This window comes from Psammomys obesus, unplaced genomic scaffold, assembly GCF_907164565.1.
Source record: "Psammomys obesus unplaced genomic scaffold, mPsaObe1.curated_primary_1811, whole genome shotgun sequence".
Lineage (NCBI taxonomy): Eukaryota > Metazoa > Chordata > Mammalia > Rodentia > Muridae > Psammomys > Psammomys obesus.
In genome coordinates, this window is record NW_026593286.1 from 14,429,139 (window position 1) to 14,443,896 (window position 14,758).

At 41.7% G+C, this 14,758-nt stretch overlaps 1 protein-coding gene across 1 annotated transcript in view; it reads left to right on the forward strand.

The window, feature by feature from the left end:
• Nucleotides 1-14,758, forward strand: part of Epha4 (EPH receptor A4) — a 140,369-nt gene that overhangs the window by 89,741 nt on the left and 35,870 nt on the right. The window lies entirely within an intron of this gene.

A 14,758-nucleotide genomic window follows, 5' to 3' on the forward strand; every position in this document is an offset into this window, starting at 1 on the left:
TATAACATTTATATAAAACATACATCTAAAGCATATGATGGAGAAAGTGCCTTGAGATGTTTGTGCTATGTTGCTACCACTTTTGAGTGGAGCGACTGAATCAGAAAAGAAAGGAAGAGTGTGCCAACTGTTTTTCTCTGCAATTCCCAAATGATACCAGAGATACACAGATTTCTCAGGCAGTTTGAGGTGCACTTTCAAAAACACCTTTTGGATGAAAGCCGTAGAATCGATGTTTTGAAGAAGTTCTCACAGGAGCCTTTGTTCCGTGGCATATGCACATGGCGTTTTGGAGGCAGAGCCAGCCTCTCAGTTGAGAGCTAAATAAGGATCTGCCACCAGCAGGCTCTCAGTACGCTGCACACTTGGGTAAGAGCCATCCATTGGAACACACATTGAAAAGGGACAGCTCGCCATGGCTCCCTGGAGAGTTTGTGTTGTCTAGATTACACACTGCAAGCAGTAAATCTGCAGCCTCCAGAATCAACTTTCTTGGGGTGGGGGAGGGCAACTCAGTGTGTCTGTTAAGGTAGATTCAAACACAGCTTCTTCCATGTTTCCTTACCAACGCTAAGGGCATGAAAACAAGCCAGTCTTTCAAATAAGCTAGTAGCAGAAAGCTTACTCAGGTATTCTGTCTCTGCCCTCGCTAAGGGAGCCAAGGACTCTTTGCTCTGGAAATTACTGGTGATTCCAAGTGTTGCTGATGTAGGATGGAGTTCCTTGATTGTTTTGACGCCCACTGAACCTACCTTGACCCTATAGGGTTTCTAAGAGATCAAGGTTTGAGGGAGCTTCCTAGGAAGCTGCCTTCCATCAACTCCTTTCTTCTCGCTTAAAATGGAGGCAGGGTTATCACTGTAGAAGGTGGTGGATCTCTGTTGCTTCACTTTTCACCAACAACTAGGAGAACAACGACAGACCTCTCTGAAGACATGGGAGTCAGAAGCATGTCTTCATGTAAGCAGGAAGAAAGGATGGAGACTCTTAAAGCCATAAGTGGTGTTGACAGCTTCCATTTGAAACTTCACTGCAGAGAAGTCAACTGACTTAAGTGAGAGCGTGAGACAATGGAGCTAGGGAGTCTGTATTCTATAGAATATATTATATTTTATATTCATAGAATATAAAAGATGTCTTATTCGAGGGAGAGGTCCTTGAAATACAAGTGCTAAATTTTCAAAGTATATTTGAACTGGAGCCTCTCTTGCATGGTGTGTTTTTTGATTTTTTTTTTTTCTTCCTCCTTCATTTCTGAACCCGTTACAAGGTAACTTGCACCACGCACTGGAGCAGTAATTTTCCGTGTTTCTTAGTGACTGCTGGGGGAATATTTTCAGGTGAGATATTGTTCTAATGAGGTTCTTCCCGCACTTAGAGATTCACTCCTGGGCAGAGCTGGATCCAGCAAATGTCACACTTCAGCAAACTGTGTTTAAAGAGAGGCCCTTGAGAGGTGCTGTGAACCCCCTATTTAAAAAAATCCCCAAACAGTTATGGCTTTCCTAATGTATTCTTTGTTATATTTTATGACTACAAAAGTCATATTGAATTCTTAAGCACAGATCTAGTTGAAGACATCTATTGGCCTTAATAACATTTTAAATTTTAATGGCTCGGTTGTTTCCGCTCTGAGCTTATACTGCACGTAGGAGTTTAAATTATCTGGCACACACAATTTCATTTCTGGCTGATACCCCAAAAATTAAAAAAAAAATGTTGTTGCCAACTCCCAAGCTTAAAGTCTTCTCTCAAATGATTCTTCTGTTCCTAACCTGTAATATACCCTTTGAAGAGAATTGTCCAAAAGATAAAGTTTTAGATTTGAGGATTGCTGCAAGATCATTTCATGGCCATAGTTTTGGGTTTGTTGTTGTTGTTTTTGTTGAGTTGTTTTGCTTTGAGAACATAGCATATGATGATCATTTAGAGGAACCACTTTCAAAAGGAGTTGTTTCCATAATCTAACCCGAAGGTCTCTATCTCTTTCTCCACTCACTGGTGGATTCATTGTGCCACAGCAAGAGAGAGTTGTGTGTAAAGTGGAAGCCTGGTCTACAGCTTTTGCCCCATGCATATCTGATCCTTTGTATTTATAACTTCCCTGTACTTCCATACTGAGGAATCAAAGCGGAATTGAGATACGGTGTTCATCCATTGCTCTTCCTGTCTCTCATTTCCACTGTGACATTCCACTTTATTATCCGGTCATCATTTTTTCAGCCCGGTGGTTCTGTAAGCCAAGTGACATTTGGGCTTGGAAAGCTCCCACATAGCAGAGAACATATCAATTTGGCAAGGAAAGATTCACCAACATCTTTCTTAAGACAGTAGGGCCCTGTTAGTAGTGCTCTCTATCCTATAATTTTGTGTTGTTCTTTATTCTTTTCCAAATAGTGCTGCCTGAATTTTCTCTCTTCCAACTATGTGTTTCAAATGCAATGAAAGGGAGATTTGTTTTTTTTTTTTTTTTTTTTTTAAGAGTTTAAAAGTTTGGTAAAGACTCAATTTCTCAATTTACAGTAACCTTGACTTTTGTGAGTAGCTTGTGTGATCTCTTAAAATGACCATTAGAAAGTAGGTGCCCTGTCCAAGATACATACATCATGTATATGTGATGGGGAATTGGATGGCCCAGAAGATGACTAATGGGGCTTTGGACCTTTCTGCCTTTGGGTCACTTCTTTGAATGTGGACGACGTCCTAAGTGATCCAAAGCCTGACCATTTGGCAGCCATGAGTGACTATGTTAATGGGATTGGTTTCAGTCCAGGTCTTTGTCGACAGGTGTTCGCATCATAACTGACACTAATTGACTTCCTGGTATTTCAACTTGGAAGACAGTGGGCCTTCTCTGAGGCAGCTCTAATGAAGAAGCAGTTCATGATGCATTCAGTCTCCCCTGAAAGTAAAGAAACGGAACTCCCTGAGTGGATACCCCTACTACCTTGTAAACATTGCACATGTCTCTCATGAGCCCCATTAGCCTAAGAGGTAGGAAACAGGAATCTAATTTTCAAAAATTTTCAATAACTCAGAATGGCTAATGCCTCTTGTCTTTGAGCTTTTCTTTCCAATTGCCCTGTAGGGATATACACCATTTCTGAAGATTGGCACCTTGTGTAGGGTTGATAACAAGATCATGTATTCATAGCAATAGCTACCAAAGAGGCTTATTGATAGAGAGCATAAGTCTACATTCATGGTTCTGGAAAATGAAGAACAGTATGAAAAAGTAACACGAGACCCTGTTATCAGCAAATTTCTAAGCATGATCCGGGTGCAGTGGTGCATTCCCAACACGGAGGAGAGGGAAGCAGGGAAATCAGGGGTTCAAGGCCACCGGTTACATAACAAGTTTAAGGTCAGCCTGGGCTACGGAAGACCTTACCTCAAACAAAAGCTAAGCTGAATATCAAAGGGTGAAAGTAAAGGAGACCCAACAACATAGATTCTTTTGTTACAAGTACCTGAATCCAGAATAAGGTATCATTGGTTCCTCTCGGCTTAGGAATTTGGACCGTGACTTCATATGACTGTCCATAGAGATTTTCTGGTTTCGTCTATTAGCTGCTGTCATCTCCTCTTTTTTTCTTTTCTTTCTTCCTTCTCCTTCTTTCTCCTGTCTTCCTTTTCTTTTACCTCACAGGTGATTCAAATATTCCTATAACAAGTGGCAAAGCCACAACTACCCTGACACACTTTTAAAAAATCCGAAATAACAGTCACCAGTCTATTTATTAAAACTGACAGGCTCCTTTAGCAAATGTTCAGTGCCTTACCTCTACAGAATGGCTTTACAGAGGTAAGAAATTGAGAGTAGCCAATAAAAATGAAGGAGCAGGACTCTGTTCGTCAGCTTCTGGGGAAGGTTTTCAAGTTTTCCTGTGTATAAACGTGGAAATTTGAGTGTGGGAAGGAGGAGGCAGAAGGAGCAAAGATTTACTGGGCGCATCTATCATGCTGGCATTTAGAGGCTTGGTGATTAAAACATGTTTAATTGAGGACCAGTCTAGATCCTCTGGATGTCAGAAAGCTAAATGTTACAGCATTGTCGGGACGATTAGCAGCTGTCTGGGAAACAAAGAGAACGGGCAGCACATGGCTCAGCTTTTCATTTTGCAGCCTTGGGAGGCCCAGAGTTCTCCAGTGGGGCTGAGAGCTGAAGGAATAAAGCCTAGGCATATAGCAGTTAATCCTGCCTGCTCTTGGCTGCTCAGCACAAAAGGTTTTCCTTACATATTCCAAATGAATATCGGAGGCCATTGTGGGTCACAGAGGACCTGGCTTTGACAAGGAGCTCTCTATCCAAGGCACATACAGGCAGAACAGTTGAAATACTCAGTAATTATTCAATATCTAGGTAAGCCTGCCTGAATGCTCTTCTCACCAAAAGCATCTGGGGCAGGGGGAAAAAATTATGCTCTTTTGCTGTTGCCAGATTTACTGTATTCTTATCTTAATACAGTTGTCTAGTTCAGGCAAATTCTTACAAATGACCCCCGAGTGGGAAGGCTTGTTTTCCTTTTGCCTCAGACTGGCGTTCTCACTTAGAAGGAAGTACACACATGGAGTCCTGTGGTGTTTCTGTTGGCAAATGTGGGGCGGCAGTTGTCAGAATGCACCTACGAATCTCTTGAGAAACATGCAGAAAGTAAAACAAATAGCTGAGGAGATGCTCTGTGCACAGAGATACCAGAGCAGGGAAAGAAGGCCTCTTAAGGTGATTCTAGAACCAGTGCTTTGGAGGCTCATAAGGTAGTGTCTGTTAAAATTGAACCAATGATGCGATTTTCTTCGTCACCAGGAGCAGGGATCTCAATAGCATCGTGGTTTTAGTCACTGAAGCTCTATTTTGTAAAACTTTACCTCTTTCTTGACTTGTCTTAGTTTGTTCCTGACCAGGGAGGTTTACCAAGGATTTTGGATGAGTCTTTCTAATGATAAATTCAGCAATTCACTACCTTTCCCCTTTAATAATAACCTTAATATTTACTCTCTGCTCTCTTCGTCATGAAAAATGTACATAGCCTAGAAAAGTAGGCAGTATTCTAACATATCACTGTTGACTTCCTTTAAAGCAAACAACCTGCTTCATCATGACATGGACCCAAGCACAGAACAATAGACTATTATAAACCCTTCAAATGCTTCTCTTGTCCTCTTACCCTTTTCTATAACTCAAAATAACTATTATTTTTATATTTTAAGTTATCATACTTGTTTGTTTTCTATTTCTCTCAGTTCTTTGAATTAGTTCAGTGTATGTGAATCAAAACGAGACAGTGTGGGATTTATGTGTAAGCAGAGGCCATATCTAATGACTTGGGACATTTGTGGTGCTTGTTCCATTGCTGTGGAAAGGAAAGTTAGCCTTCAAATACACTATTTCTCACCAGTTAAAGGACATGGTGGTACACACCTTTAATGCCAGAGCTGGGGAGGCTGAGGCAGGTGGATCTCAGAGTTTGAGGCCAGCCTGGTCTACAGAGTGAGTTCCTGACAGCCAGGGGTACCTTCAAGACCTGATCCTAGCCACCCACAGCTAGCTTGGCCTCAGTAACAAAGTTTCCAAAACATTCCCAAACGGGGCCTCCATTGGGAAACAAATGTACCCATGAGCCTGGGAGGGTAAATTTCCGTTCAATTCCTAACAGAAAGAAAGGAGATGTGATGCTTTCTATAGATCAGTGAACAAGAACGGCTGCTAGAACATGGCTCTGAAATTCACCAGTTACAGAATTATCTGCATGAAGTTAAACTTCTTTGTTCTATATTCTCCTCGTCTGTAAGATGAGATGATAATAGTGCCTATTTCGTGAGGTTGGTGCGTCACTGTGCCCTTACGTGGGCTCACTGTGTGTGTCATACAGACATGTGTGTTAGAGGAGGATCCCTCGAGTCAAGTGGACTTGGATAATTATTTAATTTCTCCATGCTGGAATTCCTGAATTTGAAACATAGGAGTGATAATCATAATTATTTGAAAGAGCAGTTAAGGGTAGAAAAGTGTGGCATGTGTGGAAGTGACTTCCAGCGAAGGGGGACAGTGTCCTCTTCACTCATTTCTGTGACCCGCTCCTCCCCACACAGGCCCAAGTCTTCAACTGTGCACGGCTAATTGTTCAATGGAGATTAAATTGCCTCTTTTCTAAAAATGAAAAGCTCACCCAACCCCATTGTCTTTCTCATTTCACACGGATACAAGCTCAGCCAAATCCCTTGGCCCAGTTATTTGTCATCTTGCTGGATCTACTGTTGGAAGAGGACTCATGGCCATGATTTGTGTCCCTTCAGAGTCTCTGCCTCTGCTGCTCACCTCGGGGTAGCATGCTCCAGTTCCCTGCAAACGAGTGAGGAATCCACCCATCATCCATAGCCAGGGACTAGAAGGAACCTGGACCCCATTCTGGCAGCCTCAGACCACAAATCAATCAATCTTCTCTATTGGCCACAGCACACCACACTTGATTCGAGTTCATTGTCATGGAAAGCGTCTTTTTGGCAAAATGGCCCCCACCTCGCTCCAGTGGGCACCTGCTGCAACCCTCAGTGTCCACAAGTGGGTTATTGCAATAAAACATAATTTCTTGCTGAAGTGACATTCGGTTGGTGGTGATGTGTTGGCGTGGGGCCTCCAGGATAGGCCGAGGTTGGCATCCACCTCCAGCTGGCAGATCACAGATGAGAGAGAATGGAGAGTCACAAGGGAGATATTCATGAGTGAGTCCAGAAAATAAGTAATTACTTCAACCGAATTCCATAGCCCTAGACTCAGTCATATGATCGTCCTTGGATACAAAGGAGTCTAGGAATGCGGTTTTGGCTGGGCAGCTCCATCTTTGAAACAGCTATTTGGGTAAAGGGAACTCACATCTCTGGACAGTAACTAAAGGGAGCGGATCCCGACACCTCCCAAGCACAAGCGCTTTGCATTAAAGCTCAGAAGAACATCTCGTCCCGTGATGTAAAAGACTGATGGCTTTCTGTAAAGAGTTGGGTGAAAAGAATTTGCTGCCCACCTCTTAGTGTGGGGGTTGAGAAGGCAACCTTATAATGTCTTGACTCCACAGTGAGCCAAAAAAAAAAAAAAAAAAGGCCGAGTGACAGCCCGTGCACAGTCTCAGCACTTAAATCCTTCAGATGAAGCATTGTTAGTGTTCCAAAGTCAGATTCTCAAAATCCCTGGAAGCACGGCTCAGCTGGGCCCTTCAATAAACATTCGCATGCACTGCTTGCGTTGTAATATTTGTTGAGAATACGTGCTGTACTTCCCTCTGGAAAATCACTGTCTGAGAAAGACGCAGTCATCCTGTGTTTCAAAGTTTAAAATTAATCCATATGGATCCGTACGTATTTAAATGTAAATAAATGTCATTTAATTCAGACTCTTCTGAAGATTTTGGCTGAAAACAGCTGTATGTTCTGTTTTGTTTTTTGTTAAGTCGAAAAACAAAAGCTGATTCCACTTTAGTTTTTCTGTACCTTTTGCTTAGTTGTTTGCTTTTTATTCACTTTTGAGTGGTTGTTGTGGGGCTTCCTTTGTTTGTCTTGTTTTGTTTTTTTATTTGTTTTCTTTTTGAGGCAAGGTCTCACACTGTAACTCTGTCTGGTCTGAAACTATCAAGGATTGCTTTGAAGTCAGGGCCTCAGCCTGCCTCGGCTCCCGGATTACAGATGTGTACCGCCAAGTACAGCTGCTTAGTTTCAAAATGATAATGTGCTCATGTGAAGTAGTAATTTAACAGCTTAAGAGCAGTGGGGAGTGAGCTGCAGTTCTTACACAGGGATCCTGAGGCAACTGAGCTTTTTAATGACTTCACTGGGGGGAAAAGAGCAAAGGTTATCCAACTGATTGAATGTGCTACAAGCTGTGCGTGCGTGTGCGTGTGTGTGTGTATGTATGTAAATTTTGGTACTGTTAATACTTTAAGAATGATAGTGTAAAAAACAATGAGTATATAGAAACTGCTCAGTGGTTAGTTCCTTGTGTCATAGATATTGCTGAGTCCATGAGGAGAAATTCTTCTCTCTCTTGAATGTAGAAGAAAGCAATTAATATTAGCACCAGAGTTCTTAGCATCTCTGAGATGTAAAACCTTTAATCACAAGGATATCATTAGTGCTCTGAAGCATTTAATTTTGATGCTTGACAGCATTTTAAAATGCACAAACCTTTGATAAAGAGTAAATCAGAGCTGTGGTGTTGAATTGAGAAAGAAGAAAAGTGAACAACATCAACAAAAAAAAACCACCTTAAGCTCCAAGTAATTAAATTTAAATGCACTGTTTGAATAAAGCAGTGATATTTATAAGCTGTGAATTTAGGTGGGTTTTTATTGTTGTTGTTTGAACTGGGAAGAGACCCCTTGGCTAAATATCATCTCTTTAAATCTAGATTCCAGGGTAGGAGAAAGGTAACCTTGCCATGCTAAGCCATCTTCCTTTCCAACAGTGGTCAGCGTACCCTAGGCATCTAGGCATCTACCCATTCAGGCTTCTAGACTTTGAAGAGCTGCTTTCACTCTTCCATGCCCATAGGCAGGGGATCTTTTTCTATTTATTTCCTCCCTCATCCACCACCACCCCAAACCCTAATTTGAGCCAGGAATGAAAAGCAGTTGAGTTATTTTAACTGTTTTCTCTCTACCTATAAATCCCCCCCCAACCCTCCCCCAACAGTTTTTTATTCAGAGCTCATTATGCTGGCTGGGTTCAAGGAAGCAATGATACAGCCCAGGATTTGAGTACATCTTCCCCTGTATCTTTTCTCTTTGTCTCTTTTTCTCTTCTCCATCCCATTTGGATGTCACAAGCACCAAACTGAGGCAGTAAAATGACTTGTAGGTGTTTAATGGCAAGTCATTGAGGAAGTGCATAAAAGAAAATTGCAGTATTCACATCAGTGGGGAGCAAGGAGAACCACTGAGCTTTGAACCAAAGAAAGTTAAATTTACCATGTTCTTAAAGGGAGCCACCTCTGTTTGACATCAAAGCATCCCCTGTAATTCTTCCTCCCGGTGAAATGTGCCACTGTTAGGGTCATGATGGAGCCCTCTAATCTATGCAGTTTCTGTTTATCTAAAACACACACGGAGATAAAAACCACACATGCTTTCTGAATGCTTTGTGGTCTTCCCCAAACCGGATGCAGCTACAGGTACAGAGCAAATTCTCATTTTTCTCAGGGATATGTGGGATTCTGAGTGCTGAATAATGGAGAGTGGCTGGAGGGTGGTATGTGAAATTTATCTTGGTTTTCTTTTAGGAAGCTCAATTCATTCAACTTCCAAACTTGGGTGACTTTTCCCTTTCATCTTCTCTAGATTTTGCCCTATTTTACAGCAATTTTACTTGTTTCCATTGGTGTGTGGAAAGGTAGTCTGTTCCAATTGTTTAATGTTGGTGCTCCTAGTCTGACTGCAGAGGGCTCTCAATTCCTCTTCTGCTTCAGTGGCCTGATGGGTGTTCCCAGGATATATGGTAACCAGGGATGTCTCCCTCTCCTGCTGCCTGTCTGCAGTGGTACATAGAGTCTTATAGAACAAAAGAAATGCTATAGGGACCTTTTGGGTTCCAGAAAATGACCTGGAAATCTCAATCATGTCCTCATAATTAAGATGTCAGGAAAACTATTTGCATACATCCTAGAGGTACAGATGAGGAACGCTGAGCAAATTGTCAACACCTTTGTCAGCCTAAAGAGCAGTCCCTCAAAATGTCTGGAACAGGTGCAGTGAAGCCTGGCTTTCCTGTTCACTTGCATTTGAATGACATTTTACAGCCTGTGTGTTTGAAAAGTGTTCAGAAACGTCACATGGACCTCGAAAACAGAGGTCCCATTTATAATTGGGATTGTCATTTGCTTCGCCTCCAATTTTCAATGTCTTGGTTAAACTAAATGACAAAACTAAACCCAGGAAAGGTCATGAGATGTAAGTGCAGATGGAGAGTTTGAAGGATGTCTTGTGACTGGCACTTAATATTCAGGAAATGTTTCACTGTCCACCGAAAAGAAAAAGCAGATCAATTTTAACATTTAGTTCATTATTATTCACTTGAATGTATTGACCACCCAGAGGGATATGCTAGACACCCTGAATCCTGAAGATGCAGTGATAACTGAAGACCTGCCCCTAAAATAAGCATCCTAGTAGCTTATGCTTGTGTCTGGAAGGCAGACCTGTTACTGATGAAGCATTGATGAGGAACTTGTCCAAGATGGAAACTAACACACTTTAGAATGAGATAGTTCTTTCCAAAATGTCCTTTTTTTTTTTTTTCCAAGTCAGTTGAGCATTCTACTAAATCATTTAGGTTAAAAATATTTAAGATATATGGATTGAATGATTATTTTTTTTTTTTAACCTTGAATTTCTGATTTGCTTGTGTTCCTCTTCCCAGTGCTTAGATTACAGGTGTCCTCCACTCTTTTTAATGTAGATGGCAGAAAAACTTGACCATACTGCTCTGACCTTACCTCAAACTATTGAAAAATGTTTTGTGACCCATGGTGCCCTTCTCCTTTTTCCAGCATCTGGTTCCAGCATGGCCTTCACCTACGTGGGGCGTCAGTCCCAATAAAGATTCCTAAGCAAAGACATAAAGCATACTCAGCATGGTTTGTAAGTAAAAGAGGAAGTGAAGGGTATTAGAATTGAAGGAAAAAAAGATTAAAATTCCCTTGAGGATGAGAGAAGTTGCTCATTTATTGCTACATATCTCAAACTAGGACATTTGTCACGTATTTGTTATTCAAAACTCTGCCACAAAACTGAAAATTATGAGCATAATTGAATGAGAACATAAATCTTTGTCTAGAGATGGCCTTCTCCTTGTGCTTGCCTTTGTGAACTTTGGATCCATCTTTCCTTACCTGTATTCTGTCAGTGTGATCATCCCTTCTTTGCGGAGCAAAGTCTGGTCTGTGATACAGTCATACCTGGAACTGGGGACATAGTTTGATGCTAAAGTACTTAACAAAGAATTTTCAGGGCTCTGGGTAGGATCCTAGCACTACAAAATAACAATAATAATAATGTTAAAAAACAGATGTGGTGATACACCCTTACAATCATAACACTTAAGAGACTACTCCAGAGGCTGAAGCAGGAGCCTACTTTGGGCTACAGAGTAAATTCCCAGCCTGCCTGAGCTACAGAGCCAGATCTTGTCTCAAAGGAAATAAAGCTAGTAAATAGTAAAACAAGCTGCAATGACAATGGGTTCTTCTTGCCTTTGTCCAGAGGAACAAAACTAACCTCAATACAATGACCTCCCCTGAAGGAGACCTGCTGGCTGTGGGGAGCTGGGAATGGCTCATCCACCTTACCTGTGGCCCACCAGCAGCTGCACTGTGTGTCTACAGCGTGAGGAAGAAGCATCCTTTTTGTGCTTCTGCCACTGCCAGAAAGTTTGGAATTGGAAGAGCAGAATTGACTTCTTAAGTTCTAGAAAAATGAGTGCTTGAGTAGACATTAGAAATGATCTTTTCTGTAAATGAATTATAAAAATTTCCTTAAAAGAAGAAAATGATATGAAAGCCATCAGATGGTACTTGATTTTAGAATAACTTTTGTACTCACTCTTGCGTAGTTCTTCTCTCAAGGAAGAATTGTCGTTTCCAGAGGTGATGGGGAGACCAACAGGCAACTGACACCTGTTATTTATTTATTTATTTATTTATTTATTTATTTATTTATTTATTTATTTATTCATTCATTCATTCATTCATTCATTCATTCATTCATTCATTCATTTATTTGCATGATCTTCTTATTGATAAATTCTTATCAATTCTAGTCGGGGGCTTAATATATTTTATTATTTGTTGCAGGAACAGAGCCCTAGCATGCTAGAATGCAGCATTCAAAGCATTTCTATATGGGTTGGGAGGTGGTTGAACATGCCTTTAATCTAGCAGTCAGGAGGCAGAGTCAGGTAGCTCTCTTGAGTTTGAGGCTGGCCTAGTCTACAGAGCAAAGTTTTACGACAGTCAGGGATACACAAAGAAACCCTGTTTGAAAGAAACAAAACCCATGCATTTCTAGATGGACTGAGGACAACCAATGCGGATTGATACCAGGGGTGGTCTTGAAGGTAGCCCTAGGAAAAGACCATTAGTAATAGAAGGAATTGATCGAGTTTTTTGTTTGTTTGTTTTTCTCTCAACATTCTGAGTAATTCTCAGTTTGCCAAGGTCAGGATCTCAAGTCAGTGCCTCAATAGCCTCAATGTTTCTCACATTCTAACAAAGTTTGAGGAGGCAACAGTGCCCAGCAAAGGCTTTACCTACGTTTTATATTTTGATGATTATCTGTCATTAACCAGATAATAGTGTTTAACTTATTAATGGGGAAGTTTCCTTCCAAGATAGCACAGTTTCAAATAGTGTGTTCTTCGTAAAAATGTTACTTATTCATGATATAATGAGTAAGTTGTGGGGGGTTGGTGGCAGCAGATGGGTGGTATGGGAAGACCACTGGGAACCACTGGGCTAAGGGAAAGATTGGGACATTCCATTGCCAAGTGCCTCATCTTGGGAAATGAGCTGCAGGCAGGCACACGCAGCAAGCTGATGGCTTCCAGATGTAGAGTTGGAGGCAGGATTGGAAACAGGATAGAAAAAGGCAAGGGCTGAGCCCATGTGTGGCTTGTGATATGGAGGACATCCAAGTTGCCTCTTTTCCAAAGTGGCAGGATGGCAGAGCTGAAGTTTTCTGAGACCCGAGTTCTTCCCAGGAGAAGCTCTTCTGAGAGAATGTGGCATGGGCCAATGCCTGACTTAGGTATGTCTCCAGGCCTCACTGGCCATGGATTGCTTTTGTCATGGTGCCCAGTCACACACCCCCTCTCAAGAACAGCTGTTCAATCAAGAATTTGGATATGGCCGTCACATCATAGGTTCTTTTTTGTGAATTAGAGACAAGTAGCAACTCAGAACTCCTGGCCACCCTTAGCCGAACATTTTCACTGTTCTTCCTTTCCATTGTGTTTCTATGTCCTTTTCATCTCTTCCTGCATTTTTATGCCACCTGAGACAAGATCCACGTTGTCCATTTGATTTCCCATCAGTGCATGTCAATCTTCCAAGTAGGTATGCATTAAGACTATTCTGTTAACAAATGGGATCATATTGTATTTTTTACTCCCTGCTTGAGAGTTTCAAACATCCAAGCAGAGCTCAGGTCCCTTTTGAGCAGCTACAGGAATGCTGCTGCTCAGACTTCAAAAATTGAAATTGGATTCATTTCCCCATGCTGCGGTGTCTTCATAACCTAGCCTGAGAGAAGCCATTTTAGTTCAGCAGCACTCTGGGGGTAGACAGGCAATTGTTGCCCAGAGAATCTGTCGATTTTTTTCAGAATCTAACCTAGACCATTTCTTAGAGAAAGTTCATTTGATAATTTTCTGATTTGCTCCCTCCTACCTTTCCTCTAATGGGCTTCGCTTTTCTATTTCATTTCCCAGTCTCGAACATTGGAGTTGAAAGAGCCCCCCATTTTTTTTTAATGGAGTGTATGCTAAAGTGCTCTGGTAGGCAATATATTTATTACCTGGAGTGAAATGGCTTTTCACAGCCAGGCAGCTTTCTGAGCCTGGCTGCTTCCCTAACTCTATATTTAGGAAACTTTCTCCTTGACTTTTATAGGATAAATGTTCTATGCCAACCAGTACAGAGAAAAAAAAGCATGGTGTGCGTGTGTGTGTGTGTGTGTGTGTGTGTGTGTTTGTGTTTGTGTTGATACATCTAACGAGCACATTTCCTTTTTTTCATTTTGTTCAGATGTTCATTGGCTTCCATATGTCTGGTACATACAGCTTTGTTCATCCAGTTGGGTATTACTAACCTTGGCCTTGCCTTTGATGGAGAACATGTGTACACACTGTATCTTTCACTGTTGTTTATGCCTGGGTTCCAATCTGGAATAGTTTTGAGAGAGGGGGGATTGGGGTGGGGAGATATTGGGAGGGCTATGTGAATGTGTGTTTCCATCCTGAGGCATCCCTAACAGAGATGTCAGGTTGTCAGTATCTGCCTCTAGGAGACAGCCCTTGCTGGATTGGCTCTGTCATGAAGACTTCCTTTTATGACTGGCCTGTCCACTCCGCTTTGCCACTAGGCTACACACCGAGTGTGGTCAGGCGGGTCTGACGCTTTCCGTATTCTGTTTCTGGTGATAATTTCTTTTACTTATTCTTTCCTGCACTGAGAATTGGCAATCCCATGGGTACGAGGGAGGCAGAGAGGGAGGTTAACATTCATTTGTTGGAAGCCCATTTTCACATTCCCACAGTTTGCAGAGTAAAGTGAATATGCATTCAATTTAGCAAGCCCCCTAATCTCTGATACTTCGGGCCAGCTTTTTGAGATAAGATGAAGGATTTCATCAAAGTTTCCTCTTCTCTCTGGGGATTGTACATTGGCACTGGCCCACATCTGTCACAGCAGAGCTTGCTAACAGCTGGCTGGAGATGACAACTCCACAGAGGAGAGATATGAGCCTGGGCAGCCAGGTTTTACAGATCTCAAGTAACTCCAGCAACATGCCCAAGAAGACTGCAGTTCATGCTTTTCTCAGTAGAAAGGAAGGTTTGTTGCTCATCAGGGCACAAAAACAACTTCAACCTCTTGTAAAACAGTTGCATAATGCCGTTTATGTCCAGAGAGACCATCGTGGCTTTTATTTGTGTTCTTCATTATTTGCATGGCCGTGCTTAAATGGAAAAGTCGTACTGTAATTAAGCAGTACTTTTA